Source organism: Macaca nemestrina, chromosome 13 (assembly GCF_043159975.1).
Source record: "Macaca nemestrina isolate mMacNem1 chromosome 13, mMacNem.hap1, whole genome shotgun sequence".
Classification (NCBI taxonomy): domain Eukaryota; kingdom Metazoa; phylum Chordata; class Mammalia; order Primates; family Cercopithecidae; genus Macaca; species Macaca nemestrina.
In genome coordinates, this window is record NC_092137.1 from 79,928,426 (window position 1) to 79,947,221 (window position 18,796).

At 35.8% G+C, this 18,796-nt stretch overlaps 1 protein-coding gene across 3 annotated transcripts in view; it reads left to right on the forward strand.

Moving 5' to 3' along the window:
- Positions 1–18,796, forward strand: part of LOC105465339 (catenin alpha 2) — a 1,482,339-nt gene that overhangs the window by 280,122 nt on the left and 1,183,421 nt on the right. The window contains exon 3 of one of the 3 annotated variants that reach the window (XM_071077395.1): positions 18,480–18,597. The exons of the other annotated variants lie outside the window; for them this stretch is intronic. The gene's annotated coding sequence lies outside the window, so the exon portion shown is untranslated. The remainder of the gene's footprint in view (positions 1–18,479; positions 18,598–18,796) is intronic. 3 annotated transcript variants of the gene reach the window in all.

The following is an 18,796-nucleotide window of genomic DNA, read 5'->3' on the forward strand; positions in this document are numbered from 1 at the left end:
TTGTCATCTAGCAATATACATTCTAAAATTATGTTCTGATTATATTTTAATGAAAAGATAACAAAAAGATGCTCTGTTTCTCCTTTTCCTACTCTCTGCCCCTCTGCCCCCTACTTTCTCATTTCCCAAATTGCAATAATCTAGAACAGGCTTCTTTTGTTAAGTCATGATCAGGTGTGCTGAGACAAAGACAAGAATATGGGAAGAGTCTCTTTTCCTGAGGTCATACAAGAGGCAAAAAATAGTAGTTTACAATACCGTAATGTGTGCTTAAAAATTCTGTTAAGAGAGTGGATCTTATAGTAAGTGTTCTTAACATACACATACAAACACGTACACATACAAAACAAAACAAAAACCAACAGGATAGGAGAAAACTTTTGGAGGTGCTAGATATACTTATTACCTTGATTGTGGCTATGGTTTCACAGATGTATGCATAAATCTAAACTCATCAAGTTGTATATATTAAATATGTGCAGCTTTTAAATAACAAAGTGCAATAAAACCATTAAAGTAAATAAATAGACTTTGAAAAACTTTAAAAGAAGAAGACAGATGGGAGATGTAAATCCTAAAGACCGTCAACTCCAGAGTAAAGTCTGTTTGGTTTGATAGAACCAAGGAGGAGAAGCAACTGAAGAGTAGGCTGGAGTTTGCTACACAGAAGAGGCCACATATATGTTACTTAGCAAAGAGAAATCTTAAACTCGTTCTAGATTACACCCAAAGTGAAAATGATGCTTTCAGTCAGCTGAGCTGAACAGACTGTGTTGTGGCATAGATTCAGAGTATGATTTTTATTTTCAGAATTTTAAAATACTATGAATTAATTCAGAACATATACTATTATAATGAATGCTATAATGCATTTACTTCAGTGTCAATTTCAGTTGACGGTTCATAACAATAGAGATTGCATTCGAAATGGAAGGTCATCAAGAATTTTAAAGCTAGTTTTGTGATTTTAATCCCTAGCTAACATCAAGAGTCTAAAAGGATTGGGAGTTGGAGATTACATGAGAAATACATTTCCTTGGAGAATTATCTTCACCTCTCTTCCATACACACACACAGGGATGAAGGGTGATTTCTCCTGACCCCAAACCTAATGGGAAGGGCTTCAACTACATCAGTTAGGAGTTTGCACAGTGTACCAGGGATTTGGAAATGTGGGCTAGTTCCTGGAACGAGCCTGAAAAATATAAAGGCTTAGGAATTGTGGCAGCACAGCTATTCTGGTAGTGACACCTTGTGATCAGCCTAGATTTCCAAAATTTACTCAGGTTAAAGGTTTTTTTTTTTTTTTTTTTTTTTAACTGGATGTGGGTCATACACCGAAACATGAGAGCATCATATTATTCCAGTTCCTATATCAGAACTCTATTCGAAGAGGTAAAAAGCCTATATTAGAAAGAATTTAGGTATGACTAGCAGCTAAAGAAGGATTCACCAGCATTCAGTCAGGGCAAAATAATTCATTTATGCCAAGAGAATTACAGACAGTGAGGAAGAGAGAGAACTGACCTTATCAGTCAGGATAGACTAGAATAGTGGTTCTCAGACAAGGATGATTTCATCCCCAAGGGCTTTTTGGTGATGTCTGAAGACAGTTTCGGTGACCATGGACTGACAAGGTGGAGGAGGGCATGGGCAATGCTGCTGGCGTCCAGTGGCTAGTGGTCAGGGATGCAGCTGAAAGTCATACAATGCATAGCAAAGCTTCTTACAACATAGAATCAACCAGCAGACTGTCAATACCACTAACACGGACAAATCCTGAGCTAGTGCATGCTGATTCAACAAATAATCACCAAATCTTAGCAGCTTGTAAGACAAAAGTTTACTTCCCATGTATGCTATGTGTCCATTGCATATTGGCTTGTGGCTCTGCTACATGTGCCTTCCTGGCAGAATCCAGCCACCACCTGGAACGTCACCAGTTGACATGACACAATGAAAAGAAATATGTTGAGCAATACACTAAGTTTTAAAGCTCCTCAAAGAAATGACATCCATCTCCCCATCTACATTTCATTGGCCAAAGCAAGTGCCCTCATCTATTGGTTAGTTATTACCGCATAACAAATTACCTCAGAATTTAGTGGCTTAAAACCATGCAGACTTATTGTCTGCTAGTTTCTATGGGCCAGAAATGGGGCACATCATTACCAGCTCCTCTTCTTTAGGTTCTCTCAAGAGCTGCAATCAACATGTCAGCCAGAACCTCCATCATCTGAAGGTTCAAATGGGACAGGATCTGATTTTGAGCTTACTCAGTAATTGTTGGGAGGATCCAGTTCCCCATGGGCTGCTGGACCAAGGACCTCAGTTTCTTGCTGAATGTTGATGTCAGGCTGCTGCCAGTCCCTTGCCAGGTGACCCTCTTTCTCAGACCTAGAACACAGGAAGAGCCTAAAAGAGAATACCAGAAAGATGGAGGTCACAATCTTTTACACCTGGTAATGGAAGTAACATCATATCACTTTTTTATTCATTTCAAGCAAATCACTAGGTTCAGCCCATTTTCAAGGGAAAGATATTTCATAAGAGAGTGAATACCAGGAACAGGGACCAGTAGGGGTCATGTAAGAAGCCCCTTATGGCACTTTGACATTCCTGAATTCAACAAGGTAGAATATACATTCCTTTCACAGGAAAGGTTCACAGGAAAGGTTCACAGAAAGGAAAACCACTTAGGGCACACTTAAAATACTCAGTGAAGACTAACACAATCAACTTTTCCTAACATATTTCTTTTTCCTACATCATCAGTCTCAAACTGGGAGTGAAGTGAAGTCCTCTATATAAATCGTGGTTTTCAGTTTTTTTATTATTATTGAATTTTATATATGAATTTCTGAAGTAAGAGATAAAACTATGATTATTACCAGAGTTACCAGAGGACCTTCTATACATGAGAGCATTTATAAGGTTTATAGGGCCTCCCACAAATTCACTCAAGGGGATGATATAAACTAGCTTCACAGAATAAATGTAAACAGATGGTGGAAGGAAAACATAAAGTTGCAACAATATCCTGTGAGTCCACTTGTTCAGTTCTTTACTCAACAACTATGTATTGATTACGTATTGTGTGCTAGATTTGTTCTACAAATGGAAATACACAACTGAATAAAAAAGACAAAAGTTTCTGTCCTCATAGAGCTTATGTTTAAATGGGGTTTGGAGAGATAATAGAATCTAAAAGAAATAATTTAAGTGTATAGTATTTTATATGATGACAAGTTCCATCAAAACAAATAAAAAAGAAAATAAGATAGAGAAAGCTGAGATATTCAGAAGTGAAGAAAGTTTCCCACACACAAAAAAGATAATATTATGAGCTGTGTGACTATATGAAGGAAGGTCATTCAATGTGATGTTTACACATTCTTCATAGGACCTTTTTTATAATTTAAAAAAATTGTTAAAATGCTATTGATCATCTGACCCTTCAGTGAGTTGTAAACTTATTGCAGGTGGAGACTCTTGCCTTAATGTTGATATCTGCTGACTGATCAGGGTAATGGTTGCTGAAAGTTGAGGTGGCTGTAGCAATTTCTTAAAATAAGACAACAATAAAATTTGCCAGATCAACTGACTCTTCCTTTCATGAACGATTTCTCTGCAGCATGCAATGCTGTTTTGTTTTGTTTTTTAATTAATTTATTGTTTTATTTCAGGTTTTTGGGGAACAGGTGGTGTTTGGTTACATGGATAAGTTACATACTGGTGATTTCTGAGATTTTGGTGCACCTGGCACCTGAGCAGTGTACACTGTACCCAATATGTAGTCTTTTATCCCTCATCTTCCTCCTACCCCTTTCCCCTGAGTCTCCAAAGTCCATTGTATTGTTCTTACGCCTTTGCATCCTTATAGCCTAACTCCCTTAGAAGTGAGAACGTATGATGTTTGATTTTCCATTCCTGGGTTATTTCACGTAGAATAAGGGTCTTCACCTCCATCCAGGTTGCTGCGAATGCTCTTGTTTCATTTATTTTTATGGCTGAGTAGTATTCCATGGTGAAAATATACCACATTTTCATTATCCACTTGTTGACTGATGAGCATCTGGGCTGGTTTCATATTTTTGCAATTGCAAATTATGCTGCTATAAACATGCGTGTGCAAATGTGTTTTTCATATAATGACTTCTTTTCATAGTGTCTATTTTGAATATCAACATAAAACACCATAATGATAAGTCAAGCATGCAACGGACTTCAGGGTTTAAAAATACATGTATGGTTGGGAGGCTGAGACAGGCAGATCACTTGATCCCAAGAATTCAAGATCAGCCTGGGCCACAAGGCAAAACCCCATCTCTATTAAAAAAATACAAAAATTAACTGGGCGTGGTAGCATGTGCCTCTCCTTCAAGCTACTTGGGAGGCTGAAGTAGGAAGATCACCTGAGCCCAGGAGGTCGAGGCTGCAGTGAGCCATAATAGCACTACTGCACTCCAGCCTGGGTGACAGAGTGAGACCCTGTTGCAAAAAATATAATAAAATATAAATAATTAATTAGGTAAATGTGTGGCTTGTTTAGAAACAGTGGCTGATATAGCTTTCATGAGCAGTTATGTAGATTGCCAATCCCTTTTTGCTGACCTGCCTTGACCTTAAAGCATGGTGAGGTGGGCTAAGTGGGTCTGACTCCAAACTCTGACCTACACAGATAAGTAGAAACAAAACATAGGATTCCTCCCTAAATGCAGCTAGAAGCAATTAGGTAAAAATTTAATTTAATGTAGAAATTCCTTTTCTGGTTTCAACATGGTTGGTCTTTCTCTCAGGGTACTAGCTAGAAGCAGGTAACCAACTGGTCTTCCTCTGCAAGGGCGAGGTGCTTGAGATGAAAGATGGACACGTTTCTTCTCAGATGTATTGTACAAGAATACTTCTGTAAGTGAGATATCCTGAGCTCAGCTGGTGGCCGTAGGCTCTCCTAAGCATAGTGTAGTCCACAGGAAGCTTCTAAAGAGTGTGGTCAGCAATGGCGGGTCTACAACACATTACTTTCCTTACTCCTCTTACACTACTCTTGCTTGATAATTCTTTAAGATTTCCATTAATTGAATGTCATTTTCTATGATTTATCCTAATGAGGACAGAAATTTCTTGTCCAAATTACCTGTGCTATCTCTATAAAAATTTGAAAATAGGGGAGATTCTAAAACCTTTACCAGCCATGCTTCATTTTCCAGAACATATTACATTGTTACATAGAAAGAGCTAGAAATAAAACAGATATACCATATATATTCATCTCTTTCTCTTTCTCTGTATTTATCTATATGAAGGTTATAGATGGATATTTACAGAAATAGACCAAATGGTTAATGGTTGTTACTTTGTGTAATAGAATAATATGCTTCTTTTTTCAAAAGATCTATTTGTACATTTAAATTTTCTTCCTATGATCAAGGAATGCTTTTATACTAAGTAAAAAAAAACCACAACTTTTCTTTAATTTAAACAAATAATAGAATCACAGCATGCAATTTATCTGGGGACTGTGCATCTAATAGAAGAGCTATTTTAAACTAAGGGGATGCCAAGAAATCAGCAGCTTTTGGAGATTCACTTTAAATTGTTGCTACTCATGCTAAACAAAAATGTTTCTACCTAACAAATTAATGTACAATCTGTATACACACTAGAAATTTATTTTGGGACAATCATAAGAAAGTATATTTTATACTGCTCCTAAGTTTGCAAATTGCTTTGACATCTCATTTTATTTCATCATTCTAATGACCATATTAAAGCAAGGTCAGGTTTTATTAACCTTGTTTGGATGTGGAAAAGAGGCACAAAACATCCCATGATATGCATTGACAGCAGCAGAGTCACAACTCTGACTGCCACACAGTTGCTTTCTCTATCTACCCAGTAGCCTTTATTTTCATGCTTTGGTAGGTTGGACAGTATCAATGAAGATGGAAAAATGATGCCAGCAACTGATGTAAGCCTCATTGCTGAGTACAGGCAACATCTCCCGTTTATTTTAGATTCAGGATCTCTTTTCATGTTTTGAAATGTGATTTTTGTGGTAGTCATGTCATGCATAGTCCTCTTTTCCTAAATAGGAAGTTTATAACTTTATTCTGGATATCTTGCAAATTTTCTATTTTCTTGAGGAAAAAAAAGATTTAACTCAGAGAACCTGATGATTTTTTTTTATGACCATCATATAAGTGGAGAGTAGAATCATTTTTGGCCATGAGAAGTTCAGAACTCAATTAAGAATAATTAGGACTCAAATAAAAGTGAAAACTGGTTTAAAATGATTATACTGACAAGCTGAAAATTCAGGCAAGATTAACTTTCATATTGCTGGTATAATTTAAATTGGCAAAATATTTTTAAGTCTGTTTTGTAGCAACAATACCAAGAAAAAGTACTTTAGCAAATCATGCTACATATAGGTAGCATGCTACAGAGAAAAAATAGGTGTGTATTTACTTCATAGAAGTTCTGCTCGATTATCTAGATAAGAGGAAAACATTATAAATTTAAAAATCTACTAATGCTTTTTAAAAACTTTAGCCAATAATTCCAAAACAGTTTAAAAGATGCACTAACATGTAACCATCTTAAGTTTGGAAATTTAATATGTTTTCATTTTCATGATCTTGTAACAGTAGATTTGATGATGAATGAGAAACTGTCAATAGACATAGCAAGTCTAGGGGGAAGATTGTAAATATTCTATACATTGCAAAATAAGTATCTTTAGTTATTGTAAACATAAGTGGATATGGGAGATGGTACCCTAAGATGAATTCCACCAATTTGTTTCTTTCCATATAAACATGCTGCTTCTCGTATAAAAAATAGAGACTAATTTCCCTAACCTTGTATCAGTGGCCTAAGTGGCTGGCTTGGTAAATACAATGTAGTGAACACTCTGGGACTCTTAAGCCTTGTTCATAAGAGACCTTGTAACATACTCTGTGGCCTCTTGCGGTGCTCATTTGGAGAGCTCCATCTGGGAACCCAGATAGCACACTGGGAGTTGCCTAAATAACCCACAGAGGCCACGTGCAAGTGCTCCAGTGGTCAGCTGCAGCTGAGCTCTCAGCCTTCAGCCACCATCATGTGAGTCAGCCATTTGACACCATCAGCTGATTTGGGGAGCAGATGACTCCAGCTCCTCACGTCTCACTATCACTGCATGGACAAATTCTGAGTGAGAACTACACAAATGAACACAGTTAACCCAGAAAACAATGAAAGAGGGAATAATCAATGCTGGCTTTTAGCCACCATGTTTTAGGATTCATTTATTATATATTAATAGATAACTAAAAGAGTAAGTTATGAATATTAAGTAAATAATAAATTGAAAATAAAGCAAAATAAAATTCTTCAGAATAAATCAGAAAGTGTACCTGACTTTGGCTTGTGACACAAAGTGTTTAATAATTCGGGGATCAGTAACATACTCTCTGGTCCTAGTTCTTCATTTTTAAAGTGAAAGATCTGGGATGTTAGAAAAGACAGACAGTGTAACCCCAGCACTTTGGGAGCCCAAGGCAGGCGGATTACCTGTGGTCAGGAGTTCGAGACTAGCCTGATCAACATGGAGAAACCCCCTGTCTCTACTAAAATATAAAATTAGCCGGCTGTGGTGGCACATGCCTGTAATCCCAGCTACTCGGGAGCCTGAGGCAGGAGAATCGTTTGAACTCAGGAGGCAGTGGTTGTGGTGAGCTGAGATTGTGCCATTGCACTCTAGCCTGGGCAACAAGAGTGAAACTCCATCTCAAAAAATATAAATAAATAAAAGACAGTTCAAACACATGTGTGGCCCTCTGATGAGTAGAATTCAACTTATTCTGCAGTGAAGGTCAATGTCAATAAGTGTTCACTGATTTGGACAAAAAGTATAGGATAGATTATCAAACATCTTGTTCCTGAGGACAGAAATGATAACCAAGAACCAACATAGGTGGACACTGAGCATGACCTACCAAAATCAACTCATTTGACTAAGTAACTGAGTATCTTTCAAGGTTGTTAGGCTGGTATATCAGAGCATACGACAGACATTGTTCATCTGTGACATTCACTTCCTTTAAAACCTTCTGGATTATAGCATAACTTTTGTATTATTACTTAAGATCTTTCCACTGGGCTGTTCTCAATGTATTACTTAAGATCTTTTCACTGGGCTGTTCTCAACAAACAATTTCTTGAAAGCATTTTTAATCCTATGCAAATTTTATACCAATCTTAGGCTCTACTTTCATACTATTGGTTTCATCACTTTCCAGCCCTCCTGAAAAAGCCTCTCCCTTCTCTCTTTTCACTAGAAGTTGGGCCTACATTTCCTTGTTTCCATTCTAGCTCTTAGCAATTGTTTATATCACTACCATTCTATTGAAATTGCATGTCCAAAGTTGTCCACAATATTTTAGTTCCTAAATCTAATTAACCTTTTATCTGTTTTCCCCTCTACTTTATCTCTGTAGCATGGAACCAGGCTGACAGTTTTCTCATTCTCCATTCTCTCCTTTATCGACTTCCATGGCACTTTCGGTTCTCTTTGTATTGCTCCTACTGCTTCTACTCTATTATCTGCTGTGTCTCCTATTGTTCTCTTAAATATAATCATGTTTACTTGGTCCCTTTTCATTCTCTTTTATTATCTTTTTCTCAATGTGATTTCTGTCCAGTTATTTACTCATTATTTTCTCTATAAGAATGGTATGGTAACTGATATCAAATTTTTCCTTTGCTAATTTTTAGGCACTAAATATGTCCTGAAATTACATTTTAATCCCAAGTGTCCAGAGCCTGACTAGATGGTCTTAAAATGGGATTATAGTCAAGAGACTTGGGGATACCTAAATCATTTTCTATTTCAGTTGTCCTTCCTCCCTGTGATTTCATGGAGGAAAGGTATATTTACATAAGAATAATGGCAAATGAGAAACAAGGCATCACTTAATTATTGTGATCTAGGCTTGTACCCTCAGATAATGTAGGGCTTTCTGGTAAACAGGGCTTGGAGTTGATGTCCAAACACTACTAAAACTTAAAATTAATCAGTACCTTCTTTAAACAATTTGTTCTTTTCATTACAAAGAGAAAGAATAGGATAACTGTATCTACCCCAAGGAGGCAGACCCCGGCTCATTTTGCTTATTCTATTGTATAATGAAAAGAAATGCCAGAGAATTCGAGGAAGGAAGGAAAACAGAGTGAGGCATGTCTATGTTTATGAACATCTGATGTAGTATAACCCAATTTCTAAGTAACTAGGCAAAATCATTATTCTGGAATCTGATTTAATCAGACTAGTATTCCCTTTACCCAGAGTGGGAATATGTGGAGAGTAGACAAGGGCAAAAAGTAAGACCTCCTGTTTCTAGGTCCTACTTCTCTTGGCAGGGAATACTCATGCCCACTCGTCTCATTGTCACTGTAATTTTCAGTTTATGCATTGATCTCCACTCTGTACTCTGCTGTTCGCTTGCTTAATATTCTAGGACTGAAGCCCAGCTCATTCATCTGGTGGCCTAGTTCTTGCCAATTTCATCAATAAAATATTCTGGATCTTGCCTTCCGTATTTCCATCCAGTCTATGGAGTCATGCCTTGATATTCCCAGATTTCAATATTGCTCAAGCTGACCATGCATAATATATATACTACCTGCAATTTCTTGCGCTTTTAACCTACCTGTAGAATCAGAATTTAAGCTTGCATAAAAATGTCAGTTTGGCATATTCTTTGACCCTGTACCTTCAAATACCTGTCTATCTTTGCTGTGGATAATTCCATTTCTGAGGTGTGTTTTCAATTTGCCCTGGGGAGTGGAGTTCTCCTTCACCTCTGTAGCCATCTGTCATTGGATGCTGCACATCCAATCTTGTGTTTTTTATGATAAACTCAATGTGAGTCAGTACTGCTCTGAAGACTCCCAGAAAAGGGTTTCCACTTTAAACTGCATCAATATGCTATACATTCAGTATTTTGAGGTTTGGATTATTTCCCTCTCACTCCCAGTAATTTCTGCCTACAACATGACCATCCATCTTTTAGACCATTAAATATAATGAAGAATCTATTGTTTCAAGAAAGAGTTATTACAACCGAATACAGGAGGCAAAAAGACCACAATGATTGGTTATTGAAATGTGTGAGATGCAAAGACTTAGACTTCTGACACTCAGGCCTTAGACTTTAAAGTTCACTGGAAATAATTCATTTTGAAGAAGAACTATTTATTCAAAGGCGTTTATTTTTCTGTTGATCTTGAGAAATGTTATGATCGCTTAGAGGAGACAAGGATGCCAGAAGAACCAGACATTTTAGAGAATCTTGTAAGAGCAGAAGTTTTGGACATACTTCCCAGCAGAATCCAGGAGAATATAATTGCTGTTTCCCCCATACCCCATTATGACATGAGGATATTAGTAGTAGAAGTGGTTATATGCATTGTCATGGCCCATAAAATTTCTGCGAAACTCTAATGATTGTATCAGAGCGAGCTTCCCATCAAAGCACAGAAATGGATGAAAACCCTGCAAAATTATAGAGGAGGAAGAAAAAAAACGTTGAAAATAATCTGGAGTTCACTAATTCATCTTTCAATAACATTTGTTGTCTGCCTACTCTGTACAGGTCTGAACTTCACTTCTTATAAGTTCATTGTTTTATACTTTTATTCTTCTAAGTATCCATTTTATTTATAGTTTAACTTGCATATGACTTTGAAGCCCATCACAACATGACTGAAAAAGGGGGCTCAGTGTGGCAATCTGGGCAGTAGAAGAATCAATCTGTCATCTGCTACTCCAGGACTCATATGCGGCTTAAATGTTTACTTGTTAGAAATCTTAGGTAATTTGAAGAGAATAGATCATCTTTGTTGAGAATATAACTTCAAACACCAAGAAGATTTAGATTTAAATAGCCAAAGTTAACAGAATTCAAGAAACAGAAATGGAAACTATTTTAGGTATGTTAGGCATAAAGGGATTTATTACTGGGAATTGGGCCTTTAAACAATCCCTGGAAGAGGTGGAGGGCTTGGCTCTAGAGAGGGTCCTGAGGAAAGCTTCTCAGAAAAGTAACTCTGAACCGTGTCTCCGGAAGAGTTATAACCTCCTTTCCATCAGAAAGATGTGAAATCTGGACCTATTACTAGAACTGTTGAGTTCAGGATCATATCCCTGTAGAAGAGAGAGATTTGGGAAGCTGCTGCTGCTACCACACCATTGCCTCACCAAACCCACGGAGCTAGTACCTAGATACAACCATGCTTTTAAGCAGCAACAGAAACATGTGTAAGAAGATGGCCCTGTTCTTATTTAGGTTTTAAAAATCTGATTCAAGTACCTCTATATGATGAAACAAATTTGCACTCGGGACCCTGATTGTAAGGACATCTGGGAAATGTAGATTTCAGATGTCTAGACACTGCAGTACAGATGGAACACCAGAAAGAGGCAAAAATGCATTATCTAGCTCCACATATACTTGTCATCGCAATAGGTATGCATTTAATAGTTAGAGTCGTTATTATTTTGAGACAATCAAAATCATGTAGTAATATTTTGTGCTTAAATAGTACCTGTTAATAATTGATATTTTATGTACCTATGTTTATTTATAATATTCATACTATTTATATTTTTAGTAAATCTACATTTTTTAATGTGGCCTATTAGAATAACTACATTTAACTCTAATATTAGAATTTGTAATTAATCTTAAAATTTACAAATGGAATTTTGTTTAGTATTACTAAATGTATTTAGAGTGTTGGACCATCTAAAATAATTTTACATTCACTGTACTCATAAAGTTATTTATTGCATTTATAAGAATTATGTAATAATATGGTATATTTTCTATCTAATCAGACAATGAAATTTATGAAGAAAATCAAATATATAGGATGTATAATTATGTTTTGAAATGTGAAAGTAATTAACCATTTTAAACAGGACAAAACATTGTTCAAATTATGTACAAGCTGATTGCAATACTTGAAAATATAGTAAGATTTATAATCTAAATTTAAAAGATTAAGAAAGCCCAAGGGATTTAAATTTGAATTTGAACGTTCATAATTTGCATGCTAAATCTTAAAAAATGAAATAAAAGCCCAAACATATAAAGAAGTATTAATACCCATTTTTTACAAACTCTTCCAAAAATTAAAGAAGAAAACAATTCTCAATTAGTCCTTTGAGACCATTATTGCCTCGATATCAGAAACAGACAAAGGTATACAGTAAAAGAAAACTATAGACCAACATAGATGCAAAAATCCTCACCAAAATGCTAGAAAAGTGAATCTAGTAACATATAAAACAGATTATCCATCATCAACCAGTGGGATTATTCCCAGAAACGCAAAGTTGGCTTAATATCTGAAATCAACTAATGTAACCCACCATCTCAATAGTTAAAAAGCTAAAGTCACAACATCATTACAATAAAAGCAGAAAAAAGCATTCAATCAAATCAACTGCTCTGTCATTATAAAAACCATCAACAAACTATGATTGGGAAGAACTTTCTAAACTTCACAAGGTACATAGACAAAAACTCCGTGCTTAAGCCTCTAAAATGAGGAAGAAAACAAAGATAACTGCTCTTTCCATTGTTATTTAAAATTTACAGGAAATTCTAACCAAGACAAAGAGGCAAAAGTAAGAAAGTAAGTAGAAAGAAAGAGGAGGGAAGGGAAGGGGAGAGGAGAGAAAGGAAGGGAAAAAGGAAGGAAGAAAATGCCTCCAGATTGAAAAGGAGACAGTAAAATTATCTCTACTAGTGATATAATCTGGTATATAAAAATATCGGCCGACTGCGCCTGTAATCCCAGCACTTTGGCAGGCTGAGGCAGGTGGATCACGAGGTCAGGAGTTTGAGACCAGCCTGCCCAATATGGTGAAACCCCATCTCTACTAAAAATACAAAAATTAGCCAGGTATGGTGGCTCACGCCTGTAGTCCCAGCTACTCAGGACGCTGAGGCAGAAGAATTGCTTGAACCCGGTAGGCAGAGGTTGCAGTGAGCTGAGACCACACCACTGCACTCCAGCCTGGGCAACAGAGCAAGACTCCATCTAAAAAAAAAAAAAAATCATAAAAATCCTAAAATTGAGTTTTCATATCCTCCAGTATATCAGTGATCTTCATTTCTATCCATATTTGAATTCTGCTTCTGTTAGTTCAGCAATCTCAGTTTGGTAAAGAATCATTGTAAAGGACACAATATGGTTGTTTGGAGGTAAGAAGACACTCTGGCTTTTGAGTTGCCAGAGTTCTTGCTCTGATTCTCTCATCTTTATGGGCTGATGTTCCTTGTTCCTTCAGTCTTTGAACTTTCTGCTTATGTATCCCTGAGCCCAAAAGAAAAGTTAAAAAAAATTAAAATAACAAGAAATTTACAAAAAAACTATTAAAATAATAAATGAGGTAACAATATTTCAGGATGGAAAATCAATATAGAGAAAACAATTGTATTTCTGTATATTAACAATGAACAATCTAAACTGAAAATGAAATTAAGAAAAAAATTGATTTATAATATAATTAAAAAGAAAGAACTTAGGAATTAATTTGACAAAACAAGTGCAATATTTGAATTCTGAATGCTACAATACGTTATTGAAATAAATTGAAGAAGACATAAACAAATGTTAAGATATCCCATGTTCATGAAACAGATGACTTCTGAACTTATCTGCTGATTCAAATCAACTCCTATAAAAATTCCCAGCTGCCCTATTTTTTAAGAAATTGACAAACCAATCCTAAAATTTGTGTGGAAATGCAGGGGATCTAGAATAGCAAAATCAGTCTTGAAAAAGGAAACATGAATTTGGAAGACTCGCGTTTCTGGATTTAAAAACATACTGCAAGCTACAGTAATCAAGACAGGGTAGTCCTGGTATAAAAATAGACATATAGATCTATGGATTCCAGTAGAGACTCTGGAAGTAAAACTGCACATTAGTGACCAATTGATTTTCTACAAAAGTGTTGAGAAAATTCAATAAAAAAGATTTTTTCAACAAATGTTACTGGAAACAATGCATATCCACATGCCAAAGAAAGAATCTGTACTCTTTGTTTGCACTATACAAAAATTAAGTCAAAATTGAATTATAGATATATACAGAATAGCTAAAATTATAAAGTTATTAGACAAAAACATTCGTATAAATCTTTGTGCCCTTGGATTGAGCAATAATGTCTTAGAGACAACATCAAATGCACAAGTGACAAGACCAAACAAAAAAAAAAAGAATTTTTTTCGAAATTAAAAACTTTTGGCTGGGCGCGGTGGCTCACGTCTGTACTTCCAGCACTTTGGGAAGCCAAGGTGGGCCAATCAGGAGGTCAGGAAATTGCGACCATCCCGGCTAACACGGTTCTCTACTAAAAATACAAAAAAAGTTAGCTGGGTGTGGTGGCAGGTGCCTGTAGTCCCAGCTACTTGGGAGGCTGAGGCAGGAGAATGGCGTGAACCCGGGAAGCGGAGCTTGTAGTGAGCCGAGATTGTGCCACTGCACTCCAGCCTGGGCAACACAGCAAGACTCCATCTCAAAACAAAAACAAAAACAAAAAACGAAACAAACAAACAAAAAAACGAACAACTTCTGTGCTGCAAATGATACCATAAAAGGAAAAGACACATAAAAGGAAAAGACACATAAAAGGAAAAGACAACCCACAGAATGGAATAAAGTATTTTACGAATTTTGTATCTGATACAGAATTATATATGGAATATATAAAAACATTTACAACTCAATAATATAAATTTGAATAATGTAATTTTTAAATGGACAGAAGATCTGAATAAATATATTTTTAAAGAAGATATACAAATGATAAATAAGCACACATGAAAAGATGCTTATCATCATCCATTAGGTAAATGCAAATCAAAACCAAAAGGAGATACCAAATCACACCTATTAGGATGGCTATAACCAAAAATAAAAATAATAACATGTTGGCAAGGATGTGGATAAATTGAAATCCTCATACATTGCTGATGGAAATGTAAAATGATGCAGTCACTTTGGAAAACAGTTTGTCATGTCCTCAAAATAATAAGCAGAGTTACCATGTGACCAAGCAATTCCATTCTTAGGTGTATACTCAAGAGGAATTATAACACATTCACACAAAATTCGATACACAGGTGTTCATAGCAGCATTATTCATAATTGCCTAAAGTGGAAATAAGTAACTTACATATCTATTAATTGATAAATGGATTAAAAATGTGGTATATCCAGAAAAAGGAGTATTTTTAGTAATTCTTTAAAAAATGAAGTACGGGTACATGACACAACATGGATCAATCTTGAAAACATTCTAAGTGAAAGAAGGCAGTTAAAAAAGACCATATATATTATTATTCCATTTACATGAAATGTCCAGAATTGGCAACTATATAGAGATAGAAATTAGACTAGGGATCTACCATGGCTAAGATGGGGAGGGGTGATTAATGGTTTGAGGGAGGAGGGAATAAGAAGAATGACAAATGACTGCTAATGGGTACAGGATGTCTTTTAGGGGTAATGAAAATGTTCTAAAACTAGGTAGTGGTGATAGTTGCACAACTATGAATATATTAAAAGTTATTGAATTGTATACTTTAAATGGGAAAAATGATTCTAAACAAGTAATATTCTGAAAAGTATTTTCTGTTATCCAAATTTTGAGGCTACTAAAAAAATTTAGCACTTCTGTTTATAAGCTTTAGAATTCTTTTCTTTTTAGACTTGTCATCTTTTTGTTAATATGAATATTTTAACTTTTTAAATCAGTTTTTGTCAATGTAAAAAAGTCTGAAAATATTCTACATGCAACTAAAATGTAGTTTGTATCTTAAACACAATGGATCTTCAGAGAATGGATACTTTACAAGTGTAACTGTTTTCCTCAAAATTGTAAAGTTGACAACTGGAAAGTATAAAAATAGAGACAAAATTCTTTCAATGGTGTATTCTTTGACAAATTTTTCACTCACTGGCATATAACTATGTTCTATTTCTATTTTTGAATGAGCTGATTTTTTTTTTTTTTTGCAGAATGTCATCTATTTTGTGGGATTTATTAATGTATTCATATTTATCTTTGCATCTGTTGATATCAACTCCATTCTCATTCCTAATTTTGAATACTTGTACTTTCTATCTTTTTTTTTGTTTAGCCCTACCGCATGTGTACATATATATAATTTTATATGTGTATTTATTTATCTATAACTACCCTTTGAACTACCTATACAAAGAAGGAGATATAATTATATTAAAATGGTTCAAGTTCTACATGACTTTAAAATTAAAAAAAAAATTAAACTTTACTGAAGTTTAACAGCAACAAAAGAAGGAATAAATAAAATTGTAGGAATTGCTGAACTTCAGAAAATGGTTTGTTTACTTTGAGAAATATTTGTTCCTAAAAAATTCCCCTAGGCCAGATACAGAAAACTGGTGGCTTTGGGACCTAACACAGCATACAGATACTTTTTTGTTGTTGCTTTTTGGCCTGCCTAGTGTAGGCCTACACAGTGTTTTAAATTTGAAATAGTTTTCAACATTTTAAAATAAGGAGTTTTCTCATAAAAATCTGGATCCAGCATGTACCATAATGGGCAGCTCCAGCAATGGCATCCCACAGTCCTGCATGAAAGGGGCCCGCAGGAGCTAAGGAGCGGCAGGCTCTTTAAATGGGGCCCATACTCTCCCTTTCAGCACAGCTCACAACATCTCTCTGTTTCCCCAACCCGGGCCTGGGTGTCAGTTGCTGGTTGCCATCTATCATCTTACACATTTCTGGCTTATTGATTCAATTACTTCTAGGCTTTTGATTTTGTATCCTCAACTCTTGGCTATTCATATTACTGTATTAGTTGCCGATGACATTGACCCATCTTGTTCTTAGTATTTGTTCCTGCTGCTGTCATCTTCTTCATCTCCTGTTATCTAAAGTCACCATAGCTATTATTTCTCTATCCCTTCCAATTCTCTGCTCTGTATAGCATAATGTTACATCAGATAATGTTAACCATTTCTCAGTGTGTTGTTAACTCATTCCCTTTAATGTCCTACAGTTAACGTAGCACACCCATGTCCACTGATTCTTCTCTTACTGAAGTGGAGTTAGGGTATCTTCCACTAGAACACCCCACACTAAATAATGGTACTAAGGTAGTCCAAATTCTACTTAAACTGCATATCATCTCTATCTCTTGTCTTTGCAAATTACTACTTTCCTTTTGTTTCAGCTCAGTAATGTCTCTTTTAGGAATTACGCTCATATCTGCATTTGTATATCATGCAATTATTAACCTTATATATCATTTTCAAAGTGAATTTGAATACACGTAACAGAAAACCCGCTTCAAATTTGTTTAAAAAATAAAGAACTGTATTGGCTTATATAAAAGTACAGGGTGGGGCACATTGATTCAGTGGCCACAGTTCTATTTTTGTTGTTTTTTAGTTTCCTTAGACACATGAATGAACACAGTCATGCTGTTAGGAAGAGGAAAAGGAAGACTGATAAATAGTAATTGTTCAGCAATATTCACCACAATCAAATGGTTCAGCCACCACATGTACACGTAGGTCTTTCCTCCTATATGTAGATACCACATCCTCTTGGACAGGAATATCAAGTATCTCATTACCTGAAAGAGAAATGAGATCCTTGGTTAGCCAAATTGACAGTACTTAGTTCCACTGGTAGGATGGGTCTCTGTCCATTTTCTTTCATGACCACATTGAAAATGGACATGGAAGAGAGTGTCCTTTCTAGAGATGGTGTGGCATTTGTAGTCCAGTCCCACTAGGTGCAAATCTGAGGGCCTGAAGGTGGCCTGTGTTTGAGTAATTAAAGAGTGTTTTGAGCCAGGCCTGGAATATCTTTGGCAGCACAGTTCCCTTAAAAAGTTAGGAGGCTTTGATCTTTTGCATGCAAAAATTAGCAAGTATGGTCTCCACAGTAGTTTATCTGGTCAAAGTCTGATTCTGATCATTTCATTTTCTCGCAACAAGCTTCTGTTCACTGTCCATTCCCTTGGACCTTGATTGGCACCTTTATCTTGACGGCTGCCTCAGAGCAATAAAAAAAACAAACAAACAAGCCCTTAGGTACAAGGATACCATAACTTTCATAATTAACCCCAGATAAATTCTATCTGCATATTCTTAATGGCATGGCTAACTACTTCCTCAGTTGGGAATGTTTAGCAGAATTTGCTTGAAAGAGGTCTGAAGAGTAGGCTCACATTGTATACTAATCTTGTCAACCTTCCATGACTCCTATTATCCTGAATTGTTAACAAAAACTTCACCTTAGGGATAAGACTTGGCATTCCTTTCCTTATCAAACTCCACATTAGTGTATTTGAAATAATTTGCTTTTCCGACCAGTGGCAGAAAAGAATGAGATTTTCTTTCATTCCTTCTCTTATTTGCAGAACGTTCAATTTAAGCTAATCCAGTATCTACACTGTAGACCTCAGTGAAGGCTGGAAGACTAATCCAACACAATCTGACATCCTGATTCTTTCCAATCATCTTTGTGTTCCACCCTCTGTGAGTATATAATCATTTCCTAAGGCAGAAGAAGTGTTGTTATAAATTACTTTTTTATAACTGCATAACAAAGACCATTAACTTCCCAGTTTAAGAGGAAGGTATCCTTTTTACTGACCTCTTTTACCTTGATTCAGCACCATACACTTGCTATCACATTTTGTACCCACTCAGAGCACAATAGCTGCAAGTAACAGAA